General features: G+C 36.5%; 1 protein-coding gene across 4 annotated transcripts in view; it reads left to right on the plus strand.

Moving 5' to 3' along the window:
* LRP1B (LDL receptor related protein 1B) overlaps positions 1-23528 on the plus strand; it is a 2138546-nt gene that overhangs the window by 1343885 nt on the left and 771133 nt on the right. The window lies entirely within an intron of this gene.

Raw genomic sequence — 23528 nt, forward strand, 5'->3', positions numbered from 1 at the left:
ATCTCCCACTCCCTCTCCCATTCTATTCACATCAAGATTCATTTTCAATTATCTCCATATACAGAAGATAAATTTAGTATATGTTAAGTAAACATTTCAACAGTTTGCTCCCACACAGAAACACAAAGTGTAAAGTACTGTTTGAGTAGTAGTTATAGCATTAATTCACATTGTATAACACATCAAGGACAGGGATCCCACATGGGGAGCAAGTGCACAGCGACTCCCGCTGTTGACCCAGCAATCAACACTCCTGTTTATGGCGTCAGTAATCACCCTAGGCTCCTGTCACAAGCTGCCAAAGCCATGGAAACCCCCTGAGTTTACCAACTCCGATCTTATTTAGACAAGGCCATAGTCAAAGTGGAAGTTCTCTCCTCCCTTCAGAGAAAGGCACCGCTTTCTTTGATGGCCCATTCTTTCCACTGGGATCCCACTTGCAGAGATCCTCCATCTAGGTTTGGGTTTGTTTTTTGTTTTTTTTTTTTTTTTTTTTTTTTTTTTTTTGCCAGAGTGTCTTGGCTTTCCATGCCTAAAACAATCCCATGGGCTCTTCAGCAAAAACCTTTTCCTTTATTTCATTTGCTTCATGTTTTTTAAAAAACAGCAAATTCATTGTTCAATTAAAATGAACTGACTAGTAATAATTAGACTTTAAACATATGCTATTTCTCCTTATTCTTTTATTCATCATTATTTCAATTCTTCCTGTTTCTAAACTGTTATTTCTATTGAATTCAACACTTATACTTAATTCATTTTAAAAAATTTTAAAAAGGGATAATGATGGTTTTATGCTTCATATTAGAGCCATGACTCCCTCATTCATAGTTTCTTTGAAATTTCCTTTCCTTTTACTCTTTCTTTCCTAAATTATTTATAATCTCTTTTTTTGATGAATTGATGATCTGATTCTATTTTCTCTGTTAACTCCTATCATCATATCATGTAATATCTCATTATGTAATTTAAACCAAATGATCTCCCATAAGTACCAAGTACATGATAATTATTTTCTATTTAGAATGTCTATTAATCTCACTTTTTGATATTTAGTATCTATTTTATTTGTTGTTTACTTATTTCTGTCATACCTTACAAATAACCTTTCTCCTGAAACATTGGCTTCTTTTAGTGTATGAACAGTCAGAATATTGCTATTGAGTGTGTTTCTTTCTTATCTCAGGTTTCTTTGCTGTTTGTTAAGCAGCCCACTACCAAAGTTACAACATACTCTGGTAACATTGCAAAGAACATTATAATATTCCTTTTTTAAATTTTCTCTTAGCCTAGATTAGTGTTATATTCTCTCATTTTCTATTTCTATGTTGTTAAAATTATATTTTTTCCAATTTACAAAGATTTTAAGGAAAAAAGGCTATGGTGCACTGTGTTCATTATGTAAGCCTTACTTTTTCCTCTTTTTTTACATGCAAGCCTTACTTCAAGGAGGCAGTGCGCTTATTCATTTATATTACTCTGTGTATTTCCTTGGAGTGGTTTTTCCACTTGAAAGCTTCCTTTATCATCTCAAATATGATTCCTGTGGCTTTTGCACCTTCCACTATCTCATCTTTCTTACTATCCAAGTCTACTTCCCTAGGTATCAACAAGTCACTTCAAAATCAGTTGGCTAAAAGTACTCATTCTCTTTCTCAAGTATCCCTCATTCTGTCAATGGTTCCAATTTCCTTCTGGTCTTCAGGACTCAAAGCTCATGTTTGATTTGTCCTGTTCATTGGTGCTCTCTTTGTCCACATCCTGTTTTTTCTCCTTAGTCTTTTTTGAATTCAGCCCTCCTTCTGCAATTGAGTAGTGTATATACCTCAGCTTGGCCAGACGTACCCATCTTCTCTATGGCACACTTGTTCTCATCCTCTGATTTCTCCAGTGTTTGAGGAGGAGACTATTGAGAAACGAGGAAGTAGTGTTTTCATTGACAAAGGGAGAGAGGAATCCAGATCTGGAAGATGAGAATTAACACCAAGAGGTCTTATAGATATTAAGAATAAAGAGTTGGGGCCGAAGCCTTGGCTCACTAGGCTAATCCTCCACCTGCGGCGCTGGCACCCCAGGTTCTAGTCCTGGTCGGGGCCGGATTCTGTCCCAGTTGTTCCTCTTCCAGTCCAGCTCTCTGCTGTGGCCCGGGAGTGCAGTGGAGGATGGCCCAAGTGCTTGGGCCCTTTACCTGCTTGGGAGACCAGAAGGAAGCACCTGGCTCCTGGCTTCGGATTGGCGCAGCGTGCCAGCCACAACACGCCAGTTGTACTGGCTACTTGCAGGATGAACCAACAGAAAAAGGAAGACCTTTCTCTCTGTCTCTCTCTCTCTCACTGTCTAACTCTTCCTGTAAAATAAAAAAAAGAATGAAGAGTTGGTGAGCAGGTGGCCTACCCTGGAGTGTGCTGAGAAATTAAGGTGAAGAGATCAGGGAAATGAAGCCCTGGAGTATTGATACGCTGACCACCGATCACTTTACTTAACAAAACGACAGTTTTACATGTTAACTTCTATACACAATTTTAAATTAGCTCTGTATTATCTGTTGATTGTTACCCAAATCCTTCAACCAGAAGGAAGGGCCTTCTTCCTTTTTGCTCATGTTTTCTTTCCAAAGTGATGTGTTCTCATCCTCTGCTGTGGGTTTCCATTTGAGGAACATTACTGCTGTTTTCAGCATTAGTAATACAACTGAGTTCACTATGAACAGGACCCTATAAAATTCTTGCATGTAGACACTTCATTGTGTCATCTTCTTCATGTACTCTGATCACAGTCATCTGTGATTATTCAGGATGACAATATCTTCCACGTTCTCCCTAGAATCCTCCAACTTTATTATTATAATGTTTTTAAACGCTGCGCCAATCCAAAGCCAAGAGCCAGGTGCTTCCTTCTGGTCTCCCAAGCGGGTAAAGGGCCCAAGCACTTGGGCCATCCTCCACTGCACTCCCAGGCCACAGCAGAGAGCTGGATTGGAAGAGGAGCAACTGGGACAGAATCCGGACCCGACTAGGACTAGAACCTGGGGTGCCAGTGCCGCAGGTGGAGGATTAGCCTAGTGAGCCAAGGCTTCGGCCCCAACTCTTTATTCTTAATATCTATAAGACCTCTTGGTGTTAATTCTCATCTTCCAGATCTGGATTCCTCTCTCCATTTGTCAGTTTATCAAATACCTAAAACATGACAGATAATGTATTTATTACTACCAAGAAACCAATTGGATAGTATGAAGATGCTGATTTTTATGCTGATGGAAACTGAAACCTGGAAATTTGGCCTCATTTGCACAGGGTCTAAGTGTTATTAGAACAAAAGTTTTGATCTTTATTCTTCCTGCTGGTAAATTAGAAGTTTTATGCATTTATGTGTTTACTGCAAGGATCCAGGGCATTTCTCTGTAGTGTGTGTGCTCTTACTTACATGATGCCTTTGAATAGTCTAGGTTTCATGAGTTTTCTTCTGTCACCCTTTGTACCCAAGCTTTCTTTAAAGCTGAGGTTAAATTATTTTATATTTCTTATGAAACATAAAAATTCTGTAACACACTCTTGTTTAATAGAGGAAGATTTTAATCTTTTTCCAAGTAATTGGTTCCTTTCTGTTTTCATCATTTACATTTGTGTTTACTGTCTCCTTTCCCCCCATTATCTTTTGGGTGATCATGCCTGAAGTTTTGAGTTAATTATACTCCTTACCTTCTGGCATAGTATTGGCATTGGTCTATATAATATTCACTTTAATCTCATAGAAGATTCCATCCTACTCTTTCTTTATTTCATATTTCTCTTCTTCACTTATGTCATCAAAAAAAAAATCCTAATGTGGTTTATATATTTTTTTAAATATGTATTGTTGGTGTTTTGGTGCTATGAATTTAGTTGCTACCCATGATTCCAGAATCTTGTATTGGAGTGCTGGTTCAAGTTCTGGCTGTTCAGCTTCCAATCCATTTTCCTGCTAATGCATCTGGGAAAGCAATGGAAGATGGTCCAAGTGCTTGGGTCCCCACCACTCCTATGGGAGACCAGGGTAGAGTTCCTGGCTCCTGTGTTGGGCCTAGCTTTTGCAGTCATCTGGGTAATGACCAAGCAGATGAAAGATCTATATCTGTTACTCTATCCATCTCTCCCTGTCCCTCTGCCTTTCAAAAGGAAACAATAAATATTAACATATATAGTTGTTTTATATAGACATATTTAATTTGTATAAATGATGTTGATATATATGTATGTTATAGCCTGTCACCTTTTTGCAGTTAGCACTGTTTTTAGGACCTGTGCTATATACATAATTCATTACTTTTATTAATGTAATATGTTGTATTACATTGTTATAAATATGTTATCAATTTTATGTTGTATTGCATGGCATATACCTTTCTTTTTTGATTATCCATTCTATCATATAAGTACACTCAATTTTCCTCCGAATTTCTACACAAATAATGAAACAAATAATGTTTGTGTAGATATATATTTAACTGTATTCTTATAGATCAGCATGAAAATTTCTTTGAGACAACATTACTGATTCACAGAATGTTTTTACATGTTTTATAATTAAGCAGTTCCAGTTGCTTTCAGTATTAGTTGCAGAGTCTCCATCTGTCTGCTTCCTATGTGTTAACCTTCTTGAAAGTTCTGACAATTATTCAGCTTTCTAATATCTCCACTAATAGAGAAGAATAAAGTAATATATTATTGCTATCCTATCTGTTTTTCGTATTATTTTTCAGTATGAGCATCTGTCCTTATGTTCATTAGCCTTTTGCATCCTTTAAATTTTTTTAACCACTTTCCTATTATGATTACTGCTTTTTCTTATTATTTTGTAAGAATTAATCCATGTATTAAACTTTAGACATTCTTAGTTGAACTATCCATTGATAGATTTGATTGATAAATACCTACTTGATTTTAAATGTCAAAAACCAGTCACCCATCCATTAATTTCATTAATTTTTTGGACAATTCCTTTTTGCTGCTTCCTTCACTCCTTTCTTTGCTTCATTTCTCTGCTTCTTTCCTTCTCCTCCCATAATAATCATTATTTCTTTCATACTTAATTTCTTCAGAGCTAAATATTCATGCATTCATTCATCCATGGAATAAAAAGTATTTATTAAATCAAATCAAGTAAAAGACACTAAGTTATACTAAATATAAAAAAGGCTTTTTTACTTTATTTTATTTTAAAGGTAGAGTTACAGAGATGCAGGGAAAAAGAGAGGGAAAGAGATTGCATCCACTGGTTCACTTCCAAAATGACTGCAACAATGAGGGCTAGGCCAGGCCGAAGACAGGAGCCCAGAGTTCTATCAATGTTTCCCACCTGGGTGTTAGGGGAGTCATGTACTTGGGCCATCTGCTACTGCTATCCAAGGAACATTAGGGAGGAGCTGGATCTGAGTGAAGCAGTGGGATTGCAACTGTTGCTCTCTGTTCTCTCCTCTCTTCTCGTTCTCCTCCTCCTTCCTTCCTTCCTTCCTTCTCTCCTCTCCTCCCCTCTCTTTTCTCTCCTTCCCTTCCTTCCCCTCTCCTCTCTTCTCTCTCTTCTCTTCTCTCTGATACACGCACACACACACACACACACACACACAGCAAATGTAGACTGCAGATTTCTATAGCACATTGATGAAAAGAAAAGATGAGTTAAAAATAATTGGAAAAATAAAACAGAACTACTCAAAAAAATAGCCTGGCATTTTTTGAGAAAGTAACTGAAGGGAGAGAAAAAAAAAATTGGCCCTTAAGGAAAACTAAAGGACAACAGATGACATAGTCTTATAAATTCACATGTTTGAATAAGACATGAAGTTCCATCCTGGTCTTTGTTCCATAGATTTTATTCCCTATGCCTTCATCCGTATCATATTTCAGTAATATTTAAATATCATAATTCACTCCCAGAATGGCTATAGCTGGAGGAATGAGAAAAGGAAGTAATAATACATATTGAGCCAGAGAAACTATATACCATTTGCCAATTCATAAGTTTCTACTGTGTAAAATAAATGTATCTGATGATGGGAGAGAGACATTCAAATGCTTTCTTAAATGTAAGAACAGAAAAGACAGTAAAAACTGTGTAATAGCAGGAAAGAAAACATTGTAACTGTAATATCACTTTTAAAGAACCAGAAGCTCTTCATACAGAATTGCTGGTTGTATGGTTATAATAACAATTTTGTCTAAAAGGACCTATAGAATGGCTCTTTTTCTTAGACAAGTCATCCACTTCTTTCATATTCTGTCTAGTGAAAGTAATTTTGCAAAGCTTTAGTATAACTCAAAGAAAATCAACAAAAAGAATTGTACATAGATTACAGTCTTGAATGTTTTGTGAAAACTACTTGTGGTGTACAACATTTATAAACATAAACTTTATCACTGGTAGACATATATATCACTACCTTCCTTATTTTGTACATGTCATTTCTTATATTTTACTAAAGCAAAATGATATCAAGGCAATTCTCTCTTAAGAGCATGACATGTTGGTTTTGGAAATTTTTTTTTTCTTTTTGAAAGATTGATTTTATGTATTTGAAGGGCAGCATTACAGAGAGCAGGAGAATTAGAGAAAGATTTTCCATTCTCAGGTTTACTCCCCTAAGTGGCAGCAGTGGTCAGGACTGGGCCAAGCTGAAGCCATGGTCCAGAAACTTCATATGGGTCTCCCATGTCATGTAAATGGCAGGGACCACCATCCAATGCTTTCCCCAGGCATATTAGCAATAAGCTAGATTGGAAATGAAGCAGCCTGGACCTGAACTGGCACCCATTAGGACACCAGCATTGTAGGTGGCAGTTTAACCTGGTGAGCCACAATACCCACCTGATTTAAATTTTAAGTTCAGTAATTTATGATATAGGAGCCAGTATACTGACAATATTTTTAGGAGACAATAGATGGCTACTTCACACTTTGCTGATATTCATTCTTAATAGAGTTTGTCTCCAAAGCAGTTAATATAGCTTTTTAAAAATTGAACATAAGCAGATAGTTCTTCATTGTGGCTTATATCCATATGTTTTATGTAAGATTTCTTTTGATTAAAGTGAAAATCAGTATAAGAGTTGGACTTTTAAAGTTCAGTCTTCATGATTTCCTATTCATTAATAAAATGATATATTGGATTATTGGTTACAACAGTGTTTTCTTGAAAGGGTACACAACTTAATAATCCAATAGAAATCTTTATAGTCACTTGGAAAAGTTATCTGGATGTATAAACAGAAAATAATCTGAAAATGTGTATCTTGGCAAACTGATTTATCTTAGTCAGGCACAGTCAGATAGGTGTTTATCAAACAACTATTTTCTCCGCAAAAAAAAATAATAAATACAAGAACTTGAGAAATCTTTGAACAGGTTTAATGAAATGGTCGATGTAATGCCTACTGTTCAGAAAAAATAAGATTTTTTAATTACTTTTCATTTTATCATGAAATCTTTTTAATATGTTTGAAAAAATGGAGAATTATGTATTCACAGGCAATATTTTTAAAATATTAAGAACTTGTCATTCATGATTTACATCATTTTCTAAATGTAATTAAACATTAAGTTACCTTGAAGCCTCTTTGTACATATTCTTATATTCCCACAGAGAACCTTCTATGAATTTTGTGTACCTGTTCCATCAGTCTAGTCTTTGTTCTTAATTGATATATAATATCACTTGTGTTTTTAAATGTATACACATCGTATACCCCATATGCTCATATGGAACTTTCTTATACACATAAGAAGGACTTTGAAATTTATTCACAGTATTTTTGTAACTCTGTTAATTCCTCTTAACAGCTAAATAGCTGAATACTGTATAAAAAGTCAATTTTATTTATGTGTTGCCTTTGAAATTGTTTTCAGTATTTTGCTATATTTAATGATGATGTATTGAATGTTCTTATGATGGATACCTGTGAGAATTTGCACAAGTTCAACAACATCTTCAATACCTACATTTCAATATATATGTTTTCTTGTCTACATATACTTTAGGTTGTTTAAGTTTATTTTACTTGAGAGTGAGAGAGACAGAGAACCTCCTATCCTCTGGTTCACCTCTCAGATGCTTGGCAGACAGGAGCTCAATCCTGGTCTCCCATGTCAGTTGTAGGGAAGGAAATACCTGCGTTGCCACTGTTGCCTCCCGAGGTGTATATTAGCAGGAAACTGAGATCATTTAGGAGCAGAGCCAGGATTTGAACCCAAGCACTGCAACATGGGATGCAGAAAGCCCAAGAAGCACTGTAATGACTGCCAAGCACCTGCCCCTATATATGCTTTATAAAAAATGTGTGCATCTTCAGTTGACCATTATAGCCAAATATATCTCCAAGATGACTATAGATACATGCACCATCTTCAACAGTTTATGAAAATTCCTAAATCTCCAAATGATTGCTAACCCTGGCCAGCATAACGGGTCAAATTCTTTCCCTTCCACTTAGGAGCTGTGGAACATTGGCATGTTAGTAATAAAATTTCTTTGCTTTTGTTTCTTCCTATACAATATGGCTATGATAGGATCTCTCCTCTTTTAGAGTTTTTGTAAGGATATTGTAAGTTTAGATTTATAGAATTTTAAATATGTAAGCTGAACAAATTTCTTGTATTTCATACATACAGATTTAGAAGCACAGTGATACTTCCCACCATATCCCCCTATCATCCCTCCTTCCTTTGTTCTTTTTTTATGTTTTACAATGATATACTTTCAGTTCATTTGATAATCATAAGCTTAACTTTCCACTAAGTTAAAGAATTCAGCAAATAGTAAGAAGAAAAAAATTAAAGAATTATTCTAGCATATAGGAAGAATGTTGTGTTTATTCTTGTTTTAGCTTTTGAACTTCTAATAGTTTACCAATAAAATGGTGTGGTCTTACAGTATAAAATTTTTTAATATTCTCTATTTTTTTATGTTATCTCAGCATGGACTGGAAAGAGTCACGGACTAGTACCAATCTATGGATATAGTTTAAGTAGCACTGCTCTAAATTAGTGAGTCTAGTGGGTTTTTATTTTTTCTCATGTTTTAGTGAAAGGCGTAATTTTACTGTGAACTCAATATTCATGATTATATATCTTTTATTTTTTTCAAAGAAACCTTTTATTTAATGAGTACAAATTTCATAAGTACAACTTAAGGAATATAGTGATTCTTTCCTCTATACCCATGCTCCCACCGCCACTCCCACCGCTCCTTCTCCTTCCTCTCCAATGCCTGGTCCCATTCTCCATCAAAATTCATTTTCAATTAATTTTATACACAGAAGACCAACTCTATACTAAGTAAAGATTTCAACAATTTGTACACACACAAACACACACAAAATATAAAAAAACTATTTGAGAACAAGTTTTACAGTTAATTCTCATAGTACAACTCATTGAGAACAGAGATCCTGCATGGGGAGCAAGTATCCAGTGACTCCTGTTGTTAGCTTAACAATTAACATTTTTATGTATGACGTCAGTGATCACATGAGGCTCTTGACATGAGTTACCAAGACTATAGAAGCCTTTTCAGCCCACAATCCCCATCAATATTTAGACAAGGCTATAAGCAAAATGGAAGCTCCCTCCTCCCTTTGGAAAAAAGTACATTCTTCTTTGATGGCTCCTTCTTTCCACTGGGGTCTCATTCAAAGAAATCCTTCATGTAGGACATTTTTTTGCCATAGTGTCTTGGTTTTTCACACCTGAAATGCTTTCATGGGGTTTTCAGCCAGACCAGAATGCCTTAAGGGCTGATTCTGAGGTCAGAGTGCTATTTAAAGCAATTGTTATTCTATGAGTCAGCTGTGTAGACTTCTTCCCATGTTGGAATAATCTCTCCTTTTTAATTCTATCTATTGTTATTACCAGATACTTGATCTTATTTATATGATCCCTTTAACACTTAATCCTAATTATATGATCAATTTAACACTTAATATGATCACTTTAACACTTTTTTTTTTTTTTGAGGATATCCAGGGCTTTATTTTGTAATGCAGAGGCCACATCATGGTCCCAACCCCACTTCCCACCCTGCAGTTCTTAAATGTTTATCACTCTAGGAGAACAAGCAATCCCCTTCATGAGTTTTTGAAGATCATTGAACTGGAAAATTGCACCCTTATTTCTCTTAATACTTTAGCACTTAAGATGGCACTATTACTACCTGGCCTAATGGGATTTAGAGTCCCATGGCAAGTTTTTAGTTGTACCCATAGAAATAAGTCTGTAGGATATAGCGTATACTTAGCTCAATTTTAACACATTGTCTAGAAAATAGCTATTTTATCTTATTTCAAATATATTATAAAAATGTGTGAATGTATGTCTCACTGTCTTTTATTTCATACTTCTCCAGTTATTTTTCTGTTTTCATCCTACTATCATTTATTTTTTACTTTCCCCTCCATTTATGAGGTTACCTCAAAGTGGTGTTTTGTTTTTAAATCCAGACATATGAAAAGTCACCAGAAAGCTCATAGAAAAGCCATTTTATGTAAAAATGTTTATGGATTTTAAAAATTTTTGCAAAAATAAATATGTCTTCTAATTAAATTTTCCATAAACTTGTTAAGTCACCACATGTATATCTCAGTCTTAATAAATATTTTCAGTTGTATTATTCTTTAATCAAATTACATTGGATTTTCTTGATAGCATCTTCTGCTCTATTTGGTTAATTAATGTAGTTATACACAAGCAAGCAAACACACAAAATATTTTATTTGTTTGTGAAGTAAAGAAACAGAGAAAGTGAGAGCGATCTTTCATCCACTGGTTTACTACCCCAAATTCCTGCAGCTACTAGGGTTAGGCCGGATTGATGCCAGGACCCTGGAGTTCAATCTGGGTCTACAATGTGGATGGCAGAGAATCAAGCACTTCAGCCATCATCTGATGTTTTCCAGGGTGCCCATTAGCAGGAAGCTAGATTGAAAGCAAAGCTGGGACTCAAGTCCAGGGACTCCAATGTTTGATGCGGACAATCCCAGTGGCATGTTAATGGTTGCGCCAAAAGCGTATGCTCTGCCTATTTATTATTCTAATTCCTTTGTGTTATTTGTCTTTATTTTTTAATTCTTGCTTTGAAATATTTTTTAGAATTATTTATCTATTTTGTTCAACTAGCAAAAATACATAGGGAAGAAACAGTTTAAAGTGCTAGAATATTTATTTTCTTTATACTGGTAGAAAATTTTTCAGAATGGGCTACAATTATACAGATTATTCTGAATGAGGTAATAATTATGTGATCCAGTGTGATCCTGAATGATTTAAAAGGGATTAAAAGTAGTATTAGCACAATTCATTACATTTTGCTGATTTTCATTCTCATTACAATAGTATTTTGCAAGTATCCACCCTTTTAAAGTATATAATTTGGTCAAAATATTGATACCATTTATTTAACTGTAGAACACTTTAATCACCCTCCCCCTAAAAATCCTATCTCTGTCAATAATCACTCCCCATCAACACCTACCCCAGGTCCTTCTAATAGATTAGTATCAATACTCTGTTTTCTGCATGTATACATTTCCCAATTCGGGACTTTTCTAACAAATGGAACTGCACAACACATATCTTTTTAAAATATTTACTCATTTATTTATTTAAGAGGAAGAGTTTCAGAGAGAGAGGAAGAGACAGAGATCTTCTGAGCTAGTTTACTCCACAAATGGCAGCACGAACCAGAGCTGGGCTGACCAGGAGCTTCCTCCGGGTTTTCCCATGTGGCTGCAGAGGCCCAAGGACTTGGGCCATCTTCCACTGCTTTCCCAGACCACAGCAAAGAGCTAGATTGGAAGTGTAGCAGCTGGGACTCGAACAGTTCCCATATGTGATGTTGACACCATACGCAGTGGCTTTACCAGCTATGCCATGGCTCTGAGCCCCAGTGCATTTTTTTTTTTTTAATGATTGACTTCTTTCATTTGACCTGCTAATTTAATTTATTTTAGTATATTTCCTTTTTTTTTAAAGATCTATTTATTTATTTGAAAATCAGAGTTACAGAGAGAAGGAGAGGCAAAGAGAGAGAGAGAGGTCTTCCATCTGCTGGTTCACTTCCCAATTGGCCACAATGGCCGGAGCTGTGCCATTCTGAAGCCAGGAGCCAGGAGCTTCTTCCAGATATCACACATGGGTGCAGAGGCCCAAGGACTTGGGCCATCTTCCACTGCTTTCCCATGCCATAGCAGAGAGCTGGATCGGAAGTAGAACAGCTGGGACTTGAACCGGTACCCATATGGGATGCTGGCACTCTAGGCAGTGGCTTTACCTGCTACGCCATAGTGCCAGCCTGTATTTTAATGTATTTCAATACTTCATTTTTGTCTGGCGATGAATAACTTGTTTTGTGAATGTATAATATTTTGCTTACCCAAACATCAATTGATAGACAAGGATTGTTTCCATTTTGGGTCATTGTTAATGCTGCTATGAATACGCATGAACAAGTTTTTGTAAAACATGCACTTTCAATTCTCTTGAGTGTACATCCTGGGTTGGAATTGCTGGGTCATCTTACGTTTTGAGGAATAGCCAATGTGTTTTCCATTGTCGCTACTCGATTTAAAAATCCTGCAAGCAGTGACTGAAGTGTAACGTTTCTCTACATATTTGCTATCAGATGTTATCATACATCTTGTTTATTAGAGTCATCTTCATGGGTATAAAGTGATATGTTGCTGTGCATTTCAGTTCTGTTCACCTAATAAATAATGCTATTGCACATCTTTTCAAGTGCTTGTTGGCCATTTGCCTTCCAAGGAGAATTTGGTTATTTATATTTTTGTTATTGCATCTTGCCTAGTCTCTGTAAATTCTAGATGCAAGTACCTGATCAGATATATGGTTTGGAAATATTTTCTTGCATTCTCTGGGCTGTCACTCTTTCTTGTTGGTATCCTTTGAATCACACACATTATTAATTTTGATAGATTGCTATTATCCTTTATTATTTATGCTTTACTGTCATAGCTAATAAATTCATCCCTAATTGAAGGTCACTAAGATATATTCCTGTGTAGTCTTATTCATTTTTTTAAGCATAGATTTGATTAAACTAATTTATTTATTTGAGGGATGAAGGAAGAGCAACAAGCTCTTATTAGCAAATTCACCCACTAAACACCCACAACAGTGGGGAATAGGCTGAGCCAAAGCCAGGAACTGAGAACTCAGTCCAGGTCTCCCTCATGGATGGCAGGTACCCAAGTAATTGAAGCATCACTGATGCCTTCCTGGGGCTGTATTAGCTGCAAATTGGAGTCAAGAGCCTGAGCCAGGTATCAATCCCAGATTCTCTTATGTGGGATGTTGGCATCTCAACCCCTAAGCCAAATGCCTTCCCTTTTTTCTATTTGTTGTGCATGTTTAACTCTTTTATTTAGGCCTATGATTATTTTGAGTTAATTTTTATATGGTGTGAGTTAGTTTCCAGCATGTATTGTTTATATGTGACAATCCAGTTGCTACTACAATTAATTGAAAACACAATTTCATTTTCACTCAACAAACATTTTGCTGTTTTTAATTATGTTCAGCAGTCTTCTCGAATGTACATTCCTCGAACTGCTGCAGGGTACTGGTTGATTTCTAAAGCTAAGCAACTTTGTGAAGTTTGACAACTTTTGCTAGAGTATTTTTTGGTTTTATGGAGAAGAGGATATTTGGAGTTCTTTCATCATTCAGAACCTGCTTCATTAATTTTTAGTTGATGGCATAGTATTTCTTTATATTTCTCAATTCTTTAGGTTTTAATAGACTTTCAATTTTGTCTAGTACTAAATATTTCATATTTCTACTTGAGGTTTCACTGTCAATAAATTGCTTCCTTAGTAATTATTTTCAGTATAAAGCTTGTGGGGAGCTTGGCAGTCTTTATTACTGATTTTAATTTCAATCTATTGTGCTCAAAACGTGTTCCTTGATTATTTGTTATCTTTTGAGACTCTCTTTGTGGACTAGAAACATGATGGCCCTTTTATAAATGTTTAATTTGTGCCTGAAGAGAATGTGTCCTCAATGCTGGTGGTTCAAATTTTATGTATTTCCTATATATTGAGTTTTTTGCTTATGTTTTTGCTCCAATCATCTTTGTTGTTATAATTTTTTCTATTGTTCCATAAGGTTGTGTGGGTGTTGTGGTTAAAAAACTCATTATTATGAGTTTATCAATTTTTCCATTTAATTCTGTCACATTTTACTTTATATATTTTCAGCCTATATTTTAAAATTTTTTTTTAAAGTTTTATTTATCCATGTGAAAGTCAGAGTTACAGAGAGAGAGAAGGAGAGACAGAGAGAGGTCTTTCATCTGCTGGTTCACTCCCCAGATAGCCATAATGGCTGTAGCTGTGCCAATTCAAAGCCAGGAGCCAGGAGATTCTTCTGGGTCTCCCATGTGGGTGCCAGGAACCAAGGACTTGAGCCATTCTACTGCTTTCCTAGGTCATAGCATAGAGCTAGATCAGAAGTGGAGCAGCCAGGACTCAAACTGGCACCCACATGGGATGCCGAAACTGCAGGCAGTGGCTTTACCTGCTGCATCACAGTGCGGCCTCCAGCCTATATTTTTAGACACACACCATGTTAGGGATTAATTTTTCAAATTGTTTATCATTTCACATAACACAGGAATATTTTGTACATGCTACTTGCTTGCTATAAAATGTATGTTGGCTAATATTAATGTTGCTTCATGAGGAAACCAAGAATCTTCATACATAAAATCTTAAAATGATAGTATCACCAGAAAAGCACATTATTTTATTTGAAAAGCAGAGTAAGAAAGAGAGATATTTCCATCTACTCATTTGCTCCCCAGATGGCTGCAGTAGTCAGGGCTGGGCAGACAGAATCCAAGAGCCCAGTGCTTCATCAAGGTATCCCGCATGATTGGCAGGGGTCCATGTACTTGGGCTATCTGCTGCTGGTTTCCCAGGTGCATTAGCAGGGAGTTGGATCAGATGCGGAACAGCTGGAACTTGAGCTGGTGCTCATATAGGATGTATTCATGGTGCCACAACACTGACTCCATTATTTTATTTTTATTTATTTTTTTATTTTTAATTTTTTTGACAGGCAGAGTGGACAGTGAGAGAGAGAGACAGAGAGAAAGGTCTTCCTTTGCCCTTGGTTCACCCTCCAATGGCCGCCGCGGCCGGTGCGCTGCGGCCGGCGCACCGCGCTGATCCGATGGCAGGAGCCAGGAGCCAGGTGCTTTTCCTGGTCTCCCATGGGGTGCAGGGCCCAAGCACCTGGGCCATCCTCCACTGCACTCCCGGGCCACAGCAGAGAGCTGGCCTGGAAGAGGTGCAACCGGGACAGAATCCTGCGCCCCAACCGGGACTAGAACCTGGTGTGCCGGCGCCGCTAGGCGGAGGATTAGCCTAGTGAGCCGCGGCGCCGGCCTCCATTATTTTATTTTAAAAATAAGGACACAGTGAGTGTTGTGGTGTAGTGGGTTAAGCCAATACTTGAGGTGCCCACATCTTGTATCACAGTTCCGGTTCTGACTACTCCACCTGCAGTCCAACTCCCTGCTGATGTGCAAGACAACAGAGGATGATTGCTCAAGGACCTGAGGTCCTGCCACCCACATAGACACCTAGAAGGATTTCCCTCCCTCCTAGCTGTTGAGGACATTTGGGAAGTAAACCAGCTGCTTGAAGATAACCCTCACTTGTTTTTATTGATTCTCTCTCTCTCTCTTTCTTTCCCGGTCACTGTACTTTTCAAATAAATGAATAATCATAAAAAAGAGATAGCTAGACACATATCGTTTTTTTTTCTATATTTGTATTTAGAAGGAAGAATGAAGTTTGGGTCCTCTGCTGCAGGGTTCCTGTATGGATCAGCTGTAACAGACGAATCAATATTTTTGGCTGAAAAATACACTTTCTCAAATAGAGCAGGAAAGTAAGAGCAGTAAATGATCGCTTAAACATTGCTGTAGTAGAAATATGAGTTTTTGAAAAGGAAACACACATTTTACAGTATTTGTCATACTGAATCACCTTGCTCAGCATACATAGCATCCCCAAGCTTTTCTTGCTTATTTATGAGGATTGCTGAGAAACCGAAAGTGAACATTCCTTTTATTGTTGGCTTGAATTTTTATTCTTAAAGTGATTACTTTTAATGGGGAAATATATGCAAAGACTAAAAAAGTAAGCCTATGTAGAAGAAAGAGAAAATTTTTTTTTCTATTCCTATACACCAGCCATCTGTTCCTATGGTGAGTATGAGAACATGCCTCATGGATCCTGTAAGAAGTATACCATAATTTATTTTACATAGGTCTAAAAAATCTTTTATTATTGATCTTAATAGGTAATTTAGTAAGCCAACAACTGTTTGCATTTTTCTGTTTTCAACTTTAAAATAATGAAAATTATTCCATATCAGTACATATATATCAGCTATATTCATTTTTATAGCCTCATAATATTAAATTATATAAGTGTAACAAGCAATATTTTTTCAATAACCCACTGATTAAATTTGTGTTTTAAAAATTCTTATATTTTAATGATTTTTTTTTATTTACTAGAAAGTCAGAATTACACTAAGAGAGGAGAGGCAGAGAGAGAGAGAGAATGAGAGAGAGGTCTTCCATCTGCTGGTTCACTCCCCAATTGCCCGCAAGGGCTAGAGCTGTGCCAATACGAAACCAGGAGCCAGGAGCTTCCTCTGGGTCTCCCATGTGGGTGCAGGGACCCAAGGACTTGGGTCATCTTCTACTGCTTTCCTAGGCCATAACAGAGAGCTGGATCAAAGTGGAGCAGCCAGGTCTCGAACTGGCGTCCATATAGAATGCCAGCACTTCAAGTCAGGGTGTTAACCTGCTGTGCCACAGCACCGGCCCCTAAAAATTCTTTTACAGATAATACTGTAAAGCATTTCCTTGGTCATATGCAATTTTTCACTTGTACAAATGTTAAGAATAATTCATTATGAATGGCTAAACTTGTTCAATATTCATGTTATATTAAATATTGTACAGTGTCTCTCTAAATATGCAGTAGCCATTTATATTCTTTTAAAAATGTATTTATTTTATTTGAAGGGCAGAGTTACAGAGGCAGGGACAGAAAGAGAGAGGTCTTCTATCCTCTGATTCATTCCCCAAATGGTCGCAATGGCTGGAGCTAGGCCCATCCAAAGCCAGGAGCCTGGAGCTTCTTCCAGGTCTCTCACATGGGTACAGGGGTCCAAGGACGTAGGCCATCTTTGGCTGTTTTCCTAGGCCAACAAGCAGGGAGCTGGGTCATAAGTGAAGCAGCCAGGACTAGAACACACGCCCATATGAGATGCTGGTACAGCAGGTGGGCGTCTTTACCAGCTATGCTAGAGTGCTGGCCCCAACATTCTTATTTCTATTATCAAGATATCATAGCGCACATTATCTACAGTCTAATAGTATCTTACCAATCATTTTCATAATTTTAAAATTATTTCTCATCTCATTAGAAAAAATTGAGAGTTTCTTAAAACTTAAAAGTTATTTATATTTTTCTTTATCTCTTTAATCCAATTTGTCCATCATTTATTTCAGTAGTTTTTCTTTTCTATTTATGAGTGCATATGTCTGAAAGAATTTGGATTTTATTATACTACGAATATTTACCAAGTATGGCATTTGTCTTTTGACTATATTAACATTATTCATCTGGGTCACCCACATGGGTGTAGGGACCCAACCACTTTGCCCACCTTCTGCTGCCTTTCCCGAGGCCATTAGCAGGAAGCTGGATCAGAAGTGAGCAGCTGGACACAAACCTGGCACCCATAACGGAATTACAGGTGGCATCTCTAACTCCTATGTGACAGTGCAGGTTCCAGGGTGTAGACTTGTAAGTCTGCTTTTCCATTCAGATCACCTCCCAACAGACTCAGAGAACATTCAAGGACCAAATTGTTACTCCAGTCTCATTTATTAAACAAGTGATTTCAGGGTGCCCCTCAGTGCATGCCATGCCACTGAGAATTCTGCTGTACCAGAGTTTTTTATTTTATTATTTTTAAAAATTGTAATTCATTTTTAATATACTCATTATGGTTCATAGATAAAATTCTGAGAACATAATACTCCCTCCCTCCCTTCCGCTCTCTCACTCCCACTGTTTTTCCCTCTCCCTTTCTTTCTTCCTTTTTTTAACTTTATGAGATAACATATTTTAAATTTATATTACAGTATAAAGGCTTAATGCTTCACCAAATAATAAGTTGAACAAGTAAAAACAAGAAGACTCTAGTTTAGTGGCAGTATAGGCAACAGCTATAAACAATAATTGAATGAAAAAAATGACTTTAACTCATATATAGTAAACTTTAAAATAATTTCATATCAATAGCACTTTCATTATATTCTTAATGATTGATTTTATTAATTTATGAAACAGTTTTATAAAACTATGTATACAGTGATATTTATACTGATATTTCTTCTTTTTGTTTTTTCATTTTTTCTTCTATTTTTTCTTTTTAGCTCCCACATATAAGAGAGAACAGGTGGTATTTGTGTTTCTGTGTCCAGATTATTTCACTCAGCATCATGATCTCCACTGCATCCATTTTGATGCAAACAGTAGAATTTCATTCTTTTTTTATAGTTGAATACTATTCTATTCTGTGTATGTACCACATTTTCTTTATCCATTTATTCGATGGTAGACACCTTGGTTGGTTCCTTATTTTGGCTTTCATGAACAGTACTGCTATAAGCATGGTGGTGCAGGTAAGTCTTTGATACAGTGTGTCCATGTCTTTTGGGTATATACCCAGTGGTGGAATTGCTGGATCATATGGCAGGTCTATTTCTAGTTTTCTAAGAAATCTCCATACTGTTCCGTAGCAGATGCCACCAATTTACATTCCCACCAACAGTATATTGGAGTTCTCCTTCCTCCATATTCTCACCAGCATTTGTTAATCTCTGTCTGTTGGATTTTAAGTTATTCTGGCAGGAGTTATCTGCCAGAAATTTTCTGATACCTGCAGCTATGGGCACACACTCTCCGGGTCTTTCTGCTGTTTCCAAGTCTTTCTCCGAAACACTGCAGCACTGTGGTACAGGATGTCTTCTAGGCTTGGTGATGAGGGCACGTGAATTTCTTCCTTCCTTTATTTTTTATTCCTCTCTGCTATTGGATTCCCTAGGGTAGAGATACCACTTCATGACTTGGCCATTTTAAGTTTATATGTCCTTTAACAGGTATTGAAATAATTTTTTTCTAGTAAGTACCTGCTGTACCTATAATTTACTACCTGGCTAAGGGCAAATTACAATGGACAAGTACAGTCCTTTGGAGCTAAAATGTCAGTAGTTTTCCCACATGCTGAGAAATACTTGGCTTCACTTTGATGCATCATCATCCTTGTTGCAGTGTCTCTCTTTTTTATCCTTTGGAGACATCTCTAAAATTTACCATTAATAATTATTGATATTTATTAGGATTTTGTAATGGGTTCAGACTTTTAATTCTTATCAATTTTCCTAATAACTGAGTATGCTTTCTCAAAGAAAAGTATTGAAAATCAGAGTGTTTAGGTAAACTTCTCACATTTACGCAGCTGGTTAGAAGTTCTGTATTAAAACTATACTTCTGGGGCAAGAAGTTTAGCTTAGTGCTTAAGGTCCCAGTTAAAACACTGTGTTCCATATCAGATGAAATACCTGGTTCTACACCTGGCTCTTTACTCTACCTTCCTGCTAATACAAATGTTGAGAGGCAGCATCCATGGCTCAAGTAATTGAGTTTATGCTACCCATGCAGCAGACCTGAAATGTATCTGGTCTGATGTTGCAGGCATCTGGGGCATGAATCAGTAAATAGAAGCTTGCTGGCTCACTAGCTCTCAATAGATAAAATACACAAAACCCTGCATTTTCTGACTCCAACTCTATCACTTTTTTTTTTACCACTATAACAATAATGATTTTCATCTTACGAAACAAAGTTGCATATATTAGTTGGATTCTGATCTTAATAGTTTAAGTTGAAAAGCACTTATTATTAATTCTATTTTATGGATAAGGACTTCTAATTCATAATAGGATGATGTCTTCCTTTTTGCTTTTAAAAAATTTATTTTTATGTATTTGAAAGGCAGAGTTACAGAGAGAGAGTTCTTAAAGACACTGGTTCACTCCTCAAATGGTCACAATGGCCCAGAGTAGACTAAGCTGAGAGAGGAGCCTGGAATTCCATCCAGGTATCCATGTGACTGGCAAGGGTCCAAAGTACTTGGGACATCATGCATTGCTTTCCTAGCAGCATTAGAAGGGAGCTGGTTTAGAAGTGGAGCAACAGGGACTAGAACAAGCATTCATATGGAATGCTAGCATCAGCATCACTGGGGGCGGCTTTACCCACTGTGTCACAAAACCAGCCCCAATAAAGACCTTTATCAAAGACAAAAAACTGTTCAGAGCCATTTAAGATAATACAACAAGGGCTCCCAATTCAAAATTATCTATTATTTCTTTCGATAACTAGGCAATCAGCACAAATGTTTTCTTTCTTTTAAATGACAAATTCTGGATTTAAAATTTTATAAATGCTTGTGCTATTGAGGGCTATTTGGAACTAGTTATTTGTACATGTTTTTGGGACATTGTAATTTCAGTTAAATAAAAGGTTGAGACAAATCTCCAAGTGTAAAAAGGTATTATTACAAAAATTAGAATTGAAATTGAGGACACACATGGAGACTGGGATGATCTCCAGTGTAACTGAAGGTCAAGGAAAGTCCACTGGGAAAAGGAAAAACTATGTAAGCTCTTTTGAAAGAAAATTTATTGGCATGTGAGGCAGCTCTGCAGCAGCTGGAAGTTCTCATTTGGTGTGAATGGTGGCAGCTACTAAGTATGGCTGGTCTTAATTTCATAGTGGCTAAGTTCATCATCATTGTATGGATAAAACTAGTCTTTAAAAATCATAGCAGGTCATTTCATTGGATTGGCCTAGCAGGGCAGTTAACAGTCATTTACAACCTGAATATTTTTCCCAATGGACTGTTGGCTCTGTTTTAGTTGAGTTTGACAAAAACTTTCTCATTTTTATGCTCAATTTCCACAATATCAGTTAGCTATGTCATAGTAATGTTGTTCAATAGAGACCACATACTGTGCAATAAAAAACCACAATTTGTAAGTGATCTCAACAATATGCATAATTTTTGCTCTCAGGTCTTCAGAACTTCTGAGCAGTTCAGCATTGGCTCAGCTCCCTTGTACTTTGTAGTCAGCTTTATGTCAATCAGTGCCCCGCTGGCCATGCCACGGCTCTCTCCCATGCTTGAATACTCTCTCATGTTACCTATCAGCCAGTTTTAGATGGATTCAGTTCTCCAGATTTATTCATGTAAAACACATTTATTCAATGTGCTGGACCAGGACTTCCTAATGCAAATTCTAGCCCAATAGAAAAAAATGCCAGTTTACTCCCTCACACCAAGGGCAGCCAGCCTAGGTTAGTAGCCTTCTGTATCTAAGATCTGAGATTAATACTGTCTTCTCCTGATGCTAGATGTTAGGGATATGATGATTCAAACAACAGAAATATTGTGCTCATAGAGCTTGCAGTGTAGTGAGAGAAAGATAAGAATTAAGTACAAATTTTAAAATATACTTCAAGGAGAATAGACTGTGGAACATAGAATGAAAGTTTTTTCTAAGGGGTGATTAATAAGAAAGGTAAATTTCATTACAATTGAAGAAAACCCAATTCATCTTAATTTGGGTAAGCAAGCACAAGTACATGGGCTTACATATACGAAGTATGGGAAACATATTTATTTTGCAGGGAAGAACTAGCCTTAGAGATCATTGGAAACATGGACTTGGATATCCTTAGGATACAGTCTGTCTCAAATGTCTCTTCTGCTTCATTCTTGGTGGCTTTTTTGTCTTCTACTGTAGTATCACAAACAGACTTATTTACATTACAAAGATGTGGATGATGGCAATACTAGGTTAAGAGATCTGTGACCATACAATATATACATTCTATATTATATTGGCTGTGGGTTTGTCTTATATACTCCTTATAATTTTTAGGTATGTTCCTGCTGTATCTAATTTGTTGAGAGTTTTTTTTTTATCATGAAGAGATAGTGAATTATTTTTCTATACTTATTTTTTTAAAGATCTCTTAATTGTTTATTTGAAAGGCAGACATATAAAGGTGGAGGAGAAATGACAGGGAGAGCAAGAGCATGAGTGAGAGCAAGAGAGAGAGAGAGAGAGAGGAACTCCTTGATCTGCTGATTCACTCCTCAAATGGCCATGACAGCCAGGTCTGGGCCAGACTGAAGCCATGAGCCAGGAACTTCATCCAGGTCTCCCACATGGGTGGCAGGGCCTGAAGTAGTTGGAAGTGGAACATCCAGCCTGGACTCAAACCCATATTCTGATCTGGGATGTCAGCATTGCAGGTAGAAGCTTAACCCAGTGCACTACAGTGCCAATTCCTTTTCTGCATCTGTTGAGATAATCATATAGTTTTGTTCTTCATTCTGTTGATGTGATTTATATTTATTGATTTGTGAATGTTGAGACATCTTACATTTATCACTGAGATAAATCCCAGTTTATTGTGTGATGTGTGATCTTGATGCAGTATTTAATTCAGTTTGCAGATGTTTTGTTGAGAATATTTGAACCTATATTCTATTGGTCTGTAGTTTTCTTTCTGTGTTGTGTCTTTGGTTTTGTTACCTGAGTAGTGGTGGTCTCACACCATTTGACAGAGATGACAGAGTTCCACCTTTTATATTTAGGTTTTAGAAATTTTTATATTTTTATTATATTTTATCATTTTAACTATTTTAGTACAGTTTGAGAAATTTTGGAGTTAGTTCCTCTATAAGTATTTCATAGAATTCAGATATAAATCTATGAGGTCCTAGATTTTTTTCATGGGAGAATTTTAGTTACTGCTTCAATCTCATTACCTGAGGTATAAAGAAGATACCTCATATCTTCTTGATTTAATCTCAGTGGGTTATATGTGTTCAGAGTTTCATCATTTATTGATGTTTTCCAATTTTTTAATGTGTAACGGTTCATAATAGGCATTGTGATCATTTGTATTTCTGTGGTATCAGTTTATTGTTTCCTTTTTCATTTCTAATTTTATTTGAAATTTTCTTCTTATTTCTTTGTTAGTCTCACTAATGATTTGTCTATTTTTACTTTTTCAAAATCCATCTTTTCCTTTTAGCTGATCTTTTGATTTTTTTGTTTCAACTTCTTTTATTTCTGCTTTGATCCTTTTTATTTCTTCTAAGTCCTTGAGATACATTATTAGATTGTTTATTTGGAATTTTTCTCTTTTTACTGTATGCACTTATTGCTATAAACTTCAGATTGGACCACTCTGTGCTAAGACATACAGGGAAGAATTCCTCACATCTGGATCCCTGGACTTGTGTATCAGCAGCTGCTGGACATCAGACCCAACAAGCAGAGGGGAACTTCCCTAGATCATGCAGGAGCAGCA

This window comes from Oryctolagus cuniculus, chromosome 3, assembly GCF_051225735.1.
Source record: "Oryctolagus cuniculus isolate XC-2025 breed Fujian yellow rabbit chromosome 3, ASM5122573v1, whole genome shotgun sequence".
NCBI classification, from domain to species: domain Eukaryota; kingdom Metazoa; phylum Chordata; class Mammalia; order Lagomorpha; family Leporidae; genus Oryctolagus; species Oryctolagus cuniculus.